Raw genomic sequence first — 12,422 nt, forward strand, 5'->3', positions numbered from 1 at the left:
TCAACTTTACGTACATGTTTGCAGCATCCTACATACAGCAGCACTGCTTTCACCAGTAACTTAGGCACGCCACATTTACAAAAGCTACTACTTCAAGCTGCAGGCGGGGCGGGTTGTTAACGTAACCCGTCCGCTCGCCCCGTAAAACTAGGCTTCATGGCTGTTGTGGACCCGCTGTAATTTTTTCGTGACCCAAAGACTTCCAACCCTCCAAACCCGTTGGACGAGCGAGAAGTCTCGCAACAACCTGCAAGACCCACAACACCCTCCTCTGCTCTCCCTTCCATCGCAAGCAACTGACGCAAACAACTAGTCTGAATCTGACTGTTGCTCTGCCCGACTGACTGTTGTCCGCAAGCAACTGACGCAAACAACTAGTCTGAATTTGATACACACTGACTTACTCAAGTCCACATGTAACCTGGATGGATACTCCATTTGCAACTAGGCGATACCTGTGCGTTGTGGCGGGAATTACTGGAATAAACTGTAAATTGACGATTGAAGATGCTCCGCAGCCAGATATTCTTGCCTATGAGATAGAAGAATCTGAATCTGCAGACTTGAAAGCTGTTCTGGATGATATGCCCTTTTTACCAAGTAACAGATAATCATAAAAAGCACGTCTAGATGTCCAGTCATATTATATACTGAAGAAATTCTTATACTCATTTACTCCTTGTTAATATACAGCTTAGCTAGATTGATTGCTTACCGTACACTGACTGATTTTGTTGCAACTTCTGAAATGCACAGGCCTAACGTAGGGCAATTGATGGAGGGCCTCTGAAAAAAGGTCAGACTTGAGCTTAGGGATACTAATAATTTTTAGATATTGTACTGTACGTCTTACGGGTCTTGCGGGTTTTGCATACAAGTTTGTTGTGTCCGCGAAACACTTGTCCGTAAGATCCGCAGCTTTGTAGCAAGCCGCAAGCCCGCTAATAAACTTTGCGGCGAGCGAGGTGGGTTAGCGGCCGGCCGCGAACGAACCCGCCTGCAAGTTTACTACTACTACTTGCGACTTTGCTCGACGGGTCTAGCTTCCGTTGACCACTCTGCAGTTCTTCCTGATCTCACCCTGGCTCCCCGTCAGCACCTGGATGTTCCCCATGTTGATCATGGACCTGGAGAAGCTCTTGAAGAACTCCTTCTGGCTGCTGGCGAACCGGCCGACGATCGGCGCGTGGGCGCGCCGGGCGTCGGCAACAGCTCCTGGTCGGACTGCAGCGTCCCGCGGCGCGCCTCGCTGTTGGTGTAGTAGTTGTTGTCGAAGGTGTCCGGCGTGGTCGGGTCGAGGTCGTTGACGTTGAGCGCCGACGCATTGCCGCCCCTCGGGCACCGCAGCGAGAGGAACGCCCGGTACCCCCTGTCTAGCGTCGGGTCCGGCCGGTTCGTGCCGCTGAAGTTGTACAGCCGCGCCGTCACGAACTGGCACTGCACGCGCCCGAACGTGTGCGCCCCTGCATCCACCGTCGTTGTGACGCCACTAGCATCTCTGTTCGTTCAGGTGCAGAATCACGGAGGCATCGGTTTGCTCCTTACCTGAGAGAGCGACGAGGTCGGTGTTGCCGAGGCCCACGGCGCCGAACTTCTGCTGGAGCGTGGTGAGGTTGTCGAAGGGGCTCCGGAGGTTGTTGGCGGTGGTGCCGTCGCGCCGGCCGAGAGGAACGCGCCACCGTGGCCCGCCGGACTGCGTGCATAGTACACGGGACCACACGTCATGTGGCCGTGTTGGATTAAAGCGTGGCACGGAAAGGAAAGTGATTGGTGCCTATGGCCTCGAACGAACGCCCTGCTGATGACGTACAGCCGACGAGATGTGACGTGTGAATATCCACGTCGTACTGTACTAGGGTTATCTGTTTGTGCATGCTTTTAATTTAAAAGACGTGCAATTTTGTCAACTTCTTCTCATAGATCTCTCTAATGGCCATACTAGCTAGTTCAATTATTTTGCACCGACGGTTTCGAATTATTGCTCCAGGTCTCCATGCAAGGCAAGCAAAGCCTGTACAGCGCCAGTCCAAAACTAACATTTTTGTCCGTGCCTATTTTTCTGACGAAGTGAAACATTTGTGCCACGCCATATATGGTGGCGTGGCGAGGGGGATGACGTGGCGACGATCGGAGCGCTGACAGGTGACGTCGCAGGTTCTGTCGCGCCACCAATCTTGGCACGGCAGTCCCAGGTAAATATCGCCCGCGAGCCGCCCTCCCTCTGTCAGCAGCGCCTGCCCGCCGCGCCTGCCGCCAGCAGCGCCTGCCCGCCGCGCCTGCCGCCGGCCGCGGCCGCACGCCCACCCGCTTGCCCGCCACGCTACGCACGCCGGCGCGCCACGGCCGCCGGCCGCCCGCTGCGCCCGCACGCCACCACGACGACAACCCCCAGAACCATACCGCGACTCTACATCCGACGACAGTGTGCCTGCATCCAGCAGGCGAAGGTCATCGCGGCCCTAGGTGCATCTTCGAGCGAGTAAGATTGATTAAAGTCCTAATTAAGTGCTAATTTTGGTTTAGGTGTTCCTGTAATTAGGTTAATTAAGATCTTGTCTAAGTATAAGTTCTAACAATTGATATCCGAGAAGCCGCTTAGCCTAATTCTTGAATCCTAAGACCTAATTAGTGTTTGGTTAAGATCTAAATAGCCTCGAATTTGTCCGATTCAAAGTTCTTTAAGCCAAATTAGAATATAGGGTTTCACTTAAGCACCAAGAAGGAGGGGAGTCGAATCAACTTCAACACTAAGCCCTAGTTTTTGTCCAAATTCGAACCCTAGGAATGCAAATTACCCAAATCCGGTAACAATCCCCAACCCTAAGATCAGTAAGACGTTTTTCACTTACCTTAAGAACTAAGATGGCGCCGTTGGGCTCCTTCACGAGTTCGCCGGCGGCCACAAAAGGTAGCCACGCCGCCGCCCTGCTATGTGCGTGCGTGGTCTCCGCCCCCAAACCGAGCAGATAACCGCTGGGGCATCAAGAAGCCATGCTGCTGCCCTATTATTTGGCGCCCACTGCGTCCGCACGCGTCGGCCGCGCCACGAACGCCTGTGCGCCACGGCCGTCGGCCGCCCGCTGCGCCCGCCACCCCCTCCAGCCGACCACCACGCCCTCCGACCACTGCCCGTCGTGTCACGGACGCCTACTGACATAGAAGACAAGGACAACAGGTCCATACATAGAAGTTGCTTATTTTTCTAGTAAAGTTGTTTAATATGTTTGTTAATGTTACTTTGAATATATACATGTGCTTTCATATTATGTTCCTATTGCATAATGCCCTTGCCTCCTTTGAGGCCCCGCACGCACATCAGGGCGTACCAGTGGGACGAGCATTACGCATCGTACATATGGCGTGTCGGCTTCCTCGAGCTTGTCTGTTTTGTCAACTACGATCTTTCGCCCCTTGACCCAGCACTACTTACTACAGCTGTAGACATGTGCGAGTGCCTTCATTGTACGTAAATATTCTTATAACAAATTTGAGGTTACTAACAGTCAATCTATTCTTATAACAGGTGGAGGCCTGAGACCCACACGTTCCACCTACCTTACGGCGAGATGACCTTGACCATGCAGGACGTGAAGACTATCTTTGATCTTCGGTTGGGGGGACTTCCAGTGATAGGTATAGTTGACAATGATCACTGGAGGGAGCTGGTGGCTCAGTTCACTGGCTTTCTTCCACCGGACGATGAGGTTTCTAAGAAAAATAAGTGAGCAATTCAAGCCTATTTAATACTTGCATTGCTTTCCTGCAGCCATCGGGTCTTATTTTCTTTGGTGAATTTCAGGACAAGTTTTGATGTTTCATCGTCGTGGGTCATAGAGCGCTTTGATTACTTGGACCCACATGCTGATGAGGATCAGATTGATAGGTTCGCTAGAGTGTGGCTCTGGCACTTCCTCGGTGCTTTCCTATTCACATACGCCTCGGGCAACATCATCACCTGGATCTTTCTCGACATACTACGCCAGCCGTGGGATAACATAGCGGCGTATAGCTAGGGCAGCGTAGTCCTGGCATGGACGTATCGATAGCTATGCGTTGCCTATCGTCGCACCTCCGGGTATGCAAACCTTGGGTGTTGCTCCTACCTACTCCAGGTTTGGTGTTGGGAACGATGGGCCGTTGGGAGGCCCCTTATCACTAGTTCCCCTGTAAGTACTTTGGTTTACTATATTCTTCGAGGCAGTTACATATGATGAAATTATTAATGGTTAATTCATTATCATGTTCAATGCAGCATTGGAATGGGCAGGATACACTGCCTACAGCTCTGTATATCTGGACACAAGCAGAGTTAGTTAGAGGGAATGCGATGTGTAAGTACAGGGAGTACACGGACTGTCTCGACGTCCTGACACAGCACTAGGTTACGCTCTCTTTACTGTCATATATGTGTCTTGTTCGATGTACACTATATCACAACCTAACTCAATTTACAAAATGTTTAGGTACATTGGTGTCCCTAGGATGCTCTAGAGCTCCAGGACTATCTAGTCCTATCACTAGGGATGAGTCAGACGAGTATCGCTGCAATGTTCCTCTTATTTTTTTCCACGTGGTCGAGATTCACTTGCCCATCAGGGTTTGTAGGCAGTTTGGAAGAATGACATGCTACCCACCACCGCTTTACTCCACCAACCAAGAATTGCACGGGTGCGTTATCGATTAATAATAAAGCTACAATTTAGAGGTGTATATGGTACAACTAACAATCGTTTTGTTGCAGGTATGACCGCAGGAAGAGATACAAGACCAAGGATTGGCGCGTGACACACAACGTGTACATCCTGTTGTGGCAGACTAGGGACCGGCGGTCGATGCAGTTCCCCCACACGACCAGCACACCTTTGACGAGTACCTACGGTGGCTTCATAGGTCTATGAGGACACATATCAAGCCCTTGTACACTGAGGAGGCGATTGACGAGGACGACGAGGAAGATATGATCGAAGATGTGTATGACGTTGCCACTAGAGACGACACACAACTACAGAGAGCCTCGCTTCAAAGATACGTGATAAGATACTTGAATGGTATAATTTATTATCCATTTGGTATTAAGTATGTGTACTAAAATTGTCCAACTGCGTTTCAGTACCCAGGCGACATAATTGTCAAGGCTATCCAACGAAGCAGCGTTTTAGCTTCACGAGTCTAGAGGGCAGGGACCAGGCATTCTCGAGGCTTTTGTGAAGGTAAACATAAACTTGTAAGTTCCAAAAATATTTCTTTAGTGCATATGCGTTTGGAAAATGCACTAACTTTAATGTCTACTCATGCAGAAGGTGAAGCGAAGCTGCAGGAATCTAGCTCCGAAGTTGAGCTGAATGGACACTCCTTGGGTGGAACCCGATTACCCAGCGCGGTCGGGTGCCACGTCTTCTGGCTCTTTGAGGACACTAGTCGACTCTTCTCAGCCGGTGACAGGTGTTGCTTCCGCTGTGCGTACACCACCACATTATAGTGCTGGGAAGGACCCTGTAAACGAGGACGATAAGGACGATGACGACGTCCCCCTAGGCTTCCGCATACAGCACCACTAGTGGGCCTTGGCAGCAGGACGAGATCGACATATCTCAGCTAGGTGGTGCCCCGCTTGGTATCAAAGGAGCCTCACAGGTAGTAACAAAGGTAGTTTCTTTAAATACGTAGGCTCCATGAACTAACGATCATAAAGATTATAAGTAATCGTGTATATCATATACTTGCAGGGTATGAGCCGTACGCACCGGCAATGCGACCACACCGATGTTGGCTACACTCCCAATGTGTTGCCTACAAATCCGAAGAGACAGAGGCGTCTAAGGGATCCTTACACTCCTAGGTCTTAATTGGTTATGTCGAACGAATATTGTCGTCCGAAACTTGCAGACTTAGTTGGTTATATCGAACTTATGTCGAACCAATGAAAATGTTATGTGGCAACTTGTCAACTTGCGCATGGACTCTATTTATTTGCTTCATATTTGTTTCAATGCGTCGCGACAGAACTTGTAGTTGTTTATAGCACCGACAGCAGCTCCCGTTCAATAGCAATTGAGGCTGGTCGGCTTCTGTTTGTGTCCAGGTCCTGTCGCGCCGTGGGTCTTGGCGCGTCAGTGCCGCGCCGTGGGCCTTGGCACGTCAGTGCCATGCCATGGGCTATGGCGCTGCAGAACCTGCTACGTCACCGGCCAGCGCTCCAGTCGTCACCACGTCATCTCCCTCACCGCGCCACTATGCATGGCGCGGCACAGGCGTTTCGCCATGTCAGAGAAATAGACGTGGCCAAAAGTGTTAGTTTTAGGGAAAAAATAAAACAGTGTTAGATTTAAAATTAGTTTAAAAATGTTAAAATAAAAAAAATTCGCCCCTGTGACCGCCAGCTAGGCACACTCTATTGTAGTTTCTATGGCAATTTATTACCATTTGTTTATTAATTTTTGCTAAGGAAAGAGAGAAAAAACGGGGAGATTTAACTTTTTACCATTATAAGGATTGGCACCTCCTCAGATAGCATCTCAACGGTTGCTGCTACATTTTTACTAGCAAAGACGGAAAAGAGATACAAAAATGCCACTTTTGCTCACGTGGCACACCAGCCCTCACGCCAGCAGGGATCCAAGTCAGCATACGGGCGTCAAATGTCTCTCCTGCCCCTGCTCTCTCTACTCGAACGCATAGTAGCCATGGCCATGGCCCGTCTGAGCTACACCGTTGCGTTCCCCACCCTCCACGCCATCTCTACCCCAACCACGTGCACCACCGCCTCCGCCTCATCCTCCTCTCCGCCCGGTGCACCTCGCCCGAGCCAGAGACCGCCAGAGCAACCCCGAAGTAGGGCCGTCGCCACTGCCACCGCGTGCGCGCGTAGCCAGCCGGTCGCGTGCACACCGGCTGCCATGGCCGCGAGCCTCAAGCTTGGCCACAGTCGTTCCCTCTGCTGCACGCGCTTGCGAGCAGAGCCGAGCGCGCCTCCAGCTTCGCCGCTTAGAAACCTTGCCATGGCACACGCTCGCCTGAGCCAGCGCCGCCGGGAACCACCGCGACCCCGTCGTTGCTGATGTGCACATCCGCAGGTAGCTGACGCGCGTGGTGGAGCCTTGCGGCCCACCTCCGCCTGCCCTGAGGCTGCTAGCAGCCGCTCTATCGCGCACTGATGACGCTCGCCACCGCTACAACATGCTGGAGCGCTTCCAGCGCTGGGCCACGGCCGCGGCCGCACTCGCCGCCAGCAGCAGTGACCGGGCCACCTTGGCCACCTCCGGCCGAGCCACCCCCAGGCGTGGGTGGGTCAGGACGCCCCTGCCCTCGCAACCCCTCCGTCGCCGTTGCCGGCCACCTGGCCGTTGGAATCGATCAGTGCCCGTTCGTCCTCTGCTCCTCTCCAACTTGAAGAAGGAGACGGCGGCGTGGGTGCTCTGCAAGCTCACCGAGAACTCGGACAACGCGTGGGCCGTCACGGCGTTGCTCGACCTGTTCATGGACCACGGTGCGAGCAGCGGCAAGCTCGTGTGCGCAGCGTGCTGGGTGCTGCGGAGCCTCGCGGGCGTCGACGAGATCAGGCAGCGCACCGGACCTCGTCAAGGTTGGCGACTCTGCCGGGACAGCCGCGACAGAGCAACGGAGCATGCTATCGACAACGTGCTCATAGGTGGCGGCGCTGGAGCATGAGGTCGTGGGGCGCTGCAGCCTAAAGCCATGCTGGAGCTTCGCGCAGCTATGCCGTGCCAGCGTCGCAGAAGATGCCGCCGCCATGGTCGTCATTGTCGAGCTCAATGAGGGGATGTGGCTGGTCCCTTCGCTCCTGTTCGAGCAGCCCCTGGACAAACGCGCAGGGAGTAGGAAGAGAGCAAGGGTAGGAGAGACATTTGATGTCCGTATGCTGACTTGGATCCCTGCTGGCACGAGGGCTGGCGTGCCATGTGAGCAAAAGTGGCATTTTTGTATCTGTTTTCCGTCTTTGCTGGTAAAAATGTAGCGGCAACCGTTGAGATACTATCTGAGGAGGTGCCAATCCTTATAATGATAAAAAGTTAAATCTCCCGAAAAAACGCAAGAAACCGAGCATAGGACACACTCGTCGTCTACGCTTCTATCGATGCGGACGAAACCACGCACCTCCGCATTGGGGAAGACGGCCGTAGTTTCCATCAAGCGTGCCGCAGACTCGTGCGCCTTCCTCCCCATCGCCAGCAGCTTTCCTTCTCACGCGTGCCCGACCCTGCGGCCTCGACCGCTGGACGCCTTCGAGCTCCGGTTGCGGCCGCTACACGCCTGCCTGCCTCCCCGTGCGCGCCCGCTCGACGCCGTGGAGGTCCGGCCACGGCCTCGATGCCCGCCCTCCCGCGTGCAGCCGCTCGACGCCATGGTGCTCCGGCTGTGGCCGCTCGACGCCTGCCACCCCGTGCGTGGCCGCTCGACGCCGTGGAGGTCCGGCACCCGTCTCCCGGCGCGGCCGTCGCGGACTCGTGCAGATGCCAGCCGGAGCTCACGTGGCCACCGCGGATAGGGCCGCCTCGCTCGCATGGCCGTTGACAGGGAGCTCGCGCGGCCGCCGTGGATAGGGCCGCCTCGCTCGCACGGCTGGAGCTCGCCCATCTCGTCTCCGTCTCCTTCTCCTCTGCGCACGGTCTCCGTCTCCCTCCGCATCTGGGCAAGATCGCGCATGCGTCTCCTCTGCCTACGGTCTCCGTCTCCCTCGCCAGCTCACGGGATGCAGAGGCACAGGCACCTGGTCTCCTCTCTCTACGGTCCCTCCCCAGCTCACAGGATGCAGAGACAACCGGCCTGCTCTCTCTACTGGAGGCACAGAGGACCCCATACTAGAAAGGAGAAGGATTGGTTGGAATTTTGTTTGGACTCAAGGCTGCTTTGAGAAGCAACCCAGGCTTGATGGGAAGACTTTCAAAACCAATTTTGAAGAGCGTCATTGCGTAGCTTCGGGGATTCAAGTTCAAACTATTTTGGGTTATTGGATCGACCCAAAAATGTTGATCAAATAAACTAGAATGGTATTTTCATAGTTTGAGGAAAGCAGAAAAATAAACTACAATGACGTTTGACCGGAATTAGTTAGGTGACCCAAAAAAAACACCATTGGCATCCAGTTGCATCCCTACGTAGCTATCATCAAAATACATATATGAAACGCCTAATGCAAAGCTCAGATGAGATAATTACGGCTTGGGGAGGTCCATACCCATGAGAATCGGCTAAGTCTATTTCCTAAAACTAATAGGCTCTTGGTTTTAACAACCTAATCTGAGCTAGAAATTATATTTTGGTATGGAATTTGTAAGAATTTTTAACTCCAAACCAAAAAAAGACTTCCTCACCCTATCTTACTATTACTCATTAGTAATTCTAAAGGAGTTTTCACGTACAGATCAGTAATTGATGATTTTATCACAACTGTATAGTGATTACAGAACATCTATATGTCTACTGTGCTATAAAATGAACATAGATAAAAACATGCAAAATAATATATTCTTTTTATTAGTCATAGATATTAAAATTAACATATGATGCTTATGCCACTGCAAGAAATGTGCCGGTTTATGACACTTAATTTAAGTCATAATATATGGAATTTAAGTCACATATCAACATTTATGACACCAGCATGACGAAAAAACATGTGTCAAAAACCATGCGCCTTAAACCATGTTATGTGACTTTTATATGTAAATGTCATAAATCTATGACATGGGTTTTGAAGTTAAAAGCATCTAGGCCCTTAGTTGGGTTTCGGCGATTAATGACAATACGTGATTACTATGACAAACGTGTGTTTTGCAGAGGCAATTAAGTTAGGTCATGGTAATGGAGATCGATTGGGCTATCATGGTGGTCATGCCCCTACGATTGAAATCATTTCGGTTTTCAAAGGATGAACGAGAAGGTTAAGGATGTACTAGTTCTTAGTGTCGATTGGAGTTGAAGAGACACTTAGAGTAGTTTAAGACTTTGTTTTTCCTTTGGTCATACTATTAAGGGGGTATGGACGGGTAGCTTAAACTAGGTGAGTCTAGTGGGTTAGGTGTGGTGCACATATGCTAAATCTAGCACTAGGTAGCTCTAAAATAGCCCTTAGATCCAATAGAGCAAACTTCATTCACGTATGATCGAGAGTTGGAAGTGAATGGATGGTCAAATACTGACTGGACGCTGGCTCCGGTGTGACCAAACGTTGGCTCAGGGTCCGGTCAGTTCATTTGACCAAGGTGTTTTCGTCTGGTGTGACCGGACGCTGAGAGGTCAAGTGATCGGACGCTGAGGGCCAGCGTCCGGTCGACTCCAGTAAGGTTCTAGAGAGGGAAAATCATGACCGAATACGTCCAGTCACACTTTAAACACTGGAGTTCGGGGTGAGCTGACCGGCGTGTCCGGTCAACATGACCGGAGCATCCGGTCAACCCGCAGAGGCACATAACGGTTCATTTTTCAGCTCATGTTATAAATACTTCCTCCATTCGTGTGGGGTATTTTTGCTCATTTCAACAGCTGAGAAACATCCTTGAGAGTGCCAAGAAGAGCAAGGTCCTAGTGAGGTGACTGAGATTTGAGAATCCCAAAGAGAGCCCTCATTAGTGAGATCGAGAGTAGCAAAGTGTGCATCCACCCTTCTTATTAGGCTTGTCGTGGTCAAGTGAGAGTTCATGCTTGTTACTCTTGGTGATCGCCATCACCTAGACGGCTTGGAGGTGATTAGGAGCTTGGTGATCATCCGGCGGTGCTTGTGGATGACCCAACTCAAGTTGTGAGCGGTTGTGGGTGATTCACCGCGATGGAGTGTCAAAGAATCAACCTGTAGAGAGCACTTGATCCTTGCACGGATCAAGGGGGAGCTACACCCATGCGCGGGTGCTCCAATGAGGACTAGTGGGGAGTGGCGACTTTCCGATACCTCGGCAAAACATCGCCGCGTTCCCCCTTCTCTCTTTACTTTGAGCATTTACTTTGAGCAATTCAATTCTTGTCATTTACATTCCTAGAATTGCCATGCTAGAGTAGGATTAGAACTTAGGGTGCTAAACTTTTGTGCGTTAGACCAATAGAAACACTTTCTAGGCACAAGGGGTTAATTGGGCTAACCGTAGAGTTTAATTATTGCAAAGAAATTTAGAATTAGCCCAATTCACCCCTCTCTTGGACATCTTGATCCTTTTAGAAGTCACAAAGCTTTATGACATTTGATTTTTAAGTCACAGCTTCCTACACGCCCTGTAGGTGCTAAATTGGCAAGTTAGCTTATAATGGTCTAGCTTATGCCCTTTTCATATTTTTTTTTGATATTCATAAAACCACTCTACAATTACACAATCTTGACAAAATCTCAGATTGTAAAAAATATATAATATTAAACTCATAGATCCAGGTAGCAATGTACATCACACTACATCTAAGTCACAAGTCCAAAATGACAAACAACATAGCCCTTTCATCATCTTGAGCATTCATCAAGCTAACAAAAAGAGTTGTAGCTAACCCTAAACATTAGGGAGGCTTTTCACTTCATTGAGACATCCTCCATACCACACTATTAACCTCTCTAAAAGCATAGACCTGCAGCCAAAATTAGTCAAAGATATAAAGATTAGAGTTAGCTCTAGGTTCATGCATATCTATTGGACAGAAAGAACAAGCTCCCAGTCAACATATAACAATCAATGAAAAAAAATATATCCAATCCAATAACATACATTACATTGCATTTTTTCTAGTGAACCGAAAAAAAAGGAAAGGGCAAAAGTTATCTCAAAGTATCGAGTCTACAATATACTGCCCGTTGAGATGCCTATATGCAATATCCTCGAATAATGAAACCCCTTATTTACTGCAAGTAAACTACCAGCTCAAACAAGCATTGCCATGTTAATATAATTCTAAATTTATAACTCAACTAAGCTAGTATATTAATAGGATTTGATGTTCTTATAATCTCTAACAAATCAACTCATGAACATATATTCTCAAGTATGATGGTTATTTTTTTTAAGTTTGCAGTGCAGAATGTCAACAGAAGGAATTTTAGATTACTTTACCTCCTAAAGCAGCAGCAAGCCACAAAAATAATACTACTATATAGCATATCAGCTAGTGCACGACCATCACAAATGCAGATCTAAAATTTGAATATGGCAGCTCTAGCATCTCAGGTTTCCAGTTTATACCTGATAAAACTATATGCAACACTATATGCAACATACTCAATTAATGAAACTTCTTATTTGCTGGACAATAGCCAAAAAAGGGTGGCAGTGAAATTTTTGTGCACCAAAACGTGCCGGCTGCTAATATTTCAGCGTCAAGAAATATAGTAATTAGCCTGTGTGCTAAATCCGATAGAAAAAATATGAAGCACACAAGAATATTTGTTTAATTACCCAGTGAGCCAATTTTTTCTGTGTTCTGTGAAAACT

The 12,422-nt window shown here is 49.6% G+C and overlaps 1 pseudogene; it reads right to left on the minus strand.

The window, feature by feature from the left end:
* Nucleotides 1–687: 687 nt before the first annotated feature.
* Nucleotides 688–8,923, minus strand: LOC136502209 (peroxidase 15-like; annotated as a pseudogene).
* Nucleotides 8,924–12,422: the final 3,499 nt, after the last annotated feature.

The sequence above is a fragment of the Miscanthus floridulus genome, chromosome 13 (genome assembly GCF_019320115.1).
Source record: "Miscanthus floridulus cultivar M001 chromosome 13, ASM1932011v1, whole genome shotgun sequence".
Taxonomy (NCBI): Eukaryota; Viridiplantae; Streptophyta; class Magnoliopsida; order Poales; family Poaceae; genus Miscanthus; species Miscanthus floridulus.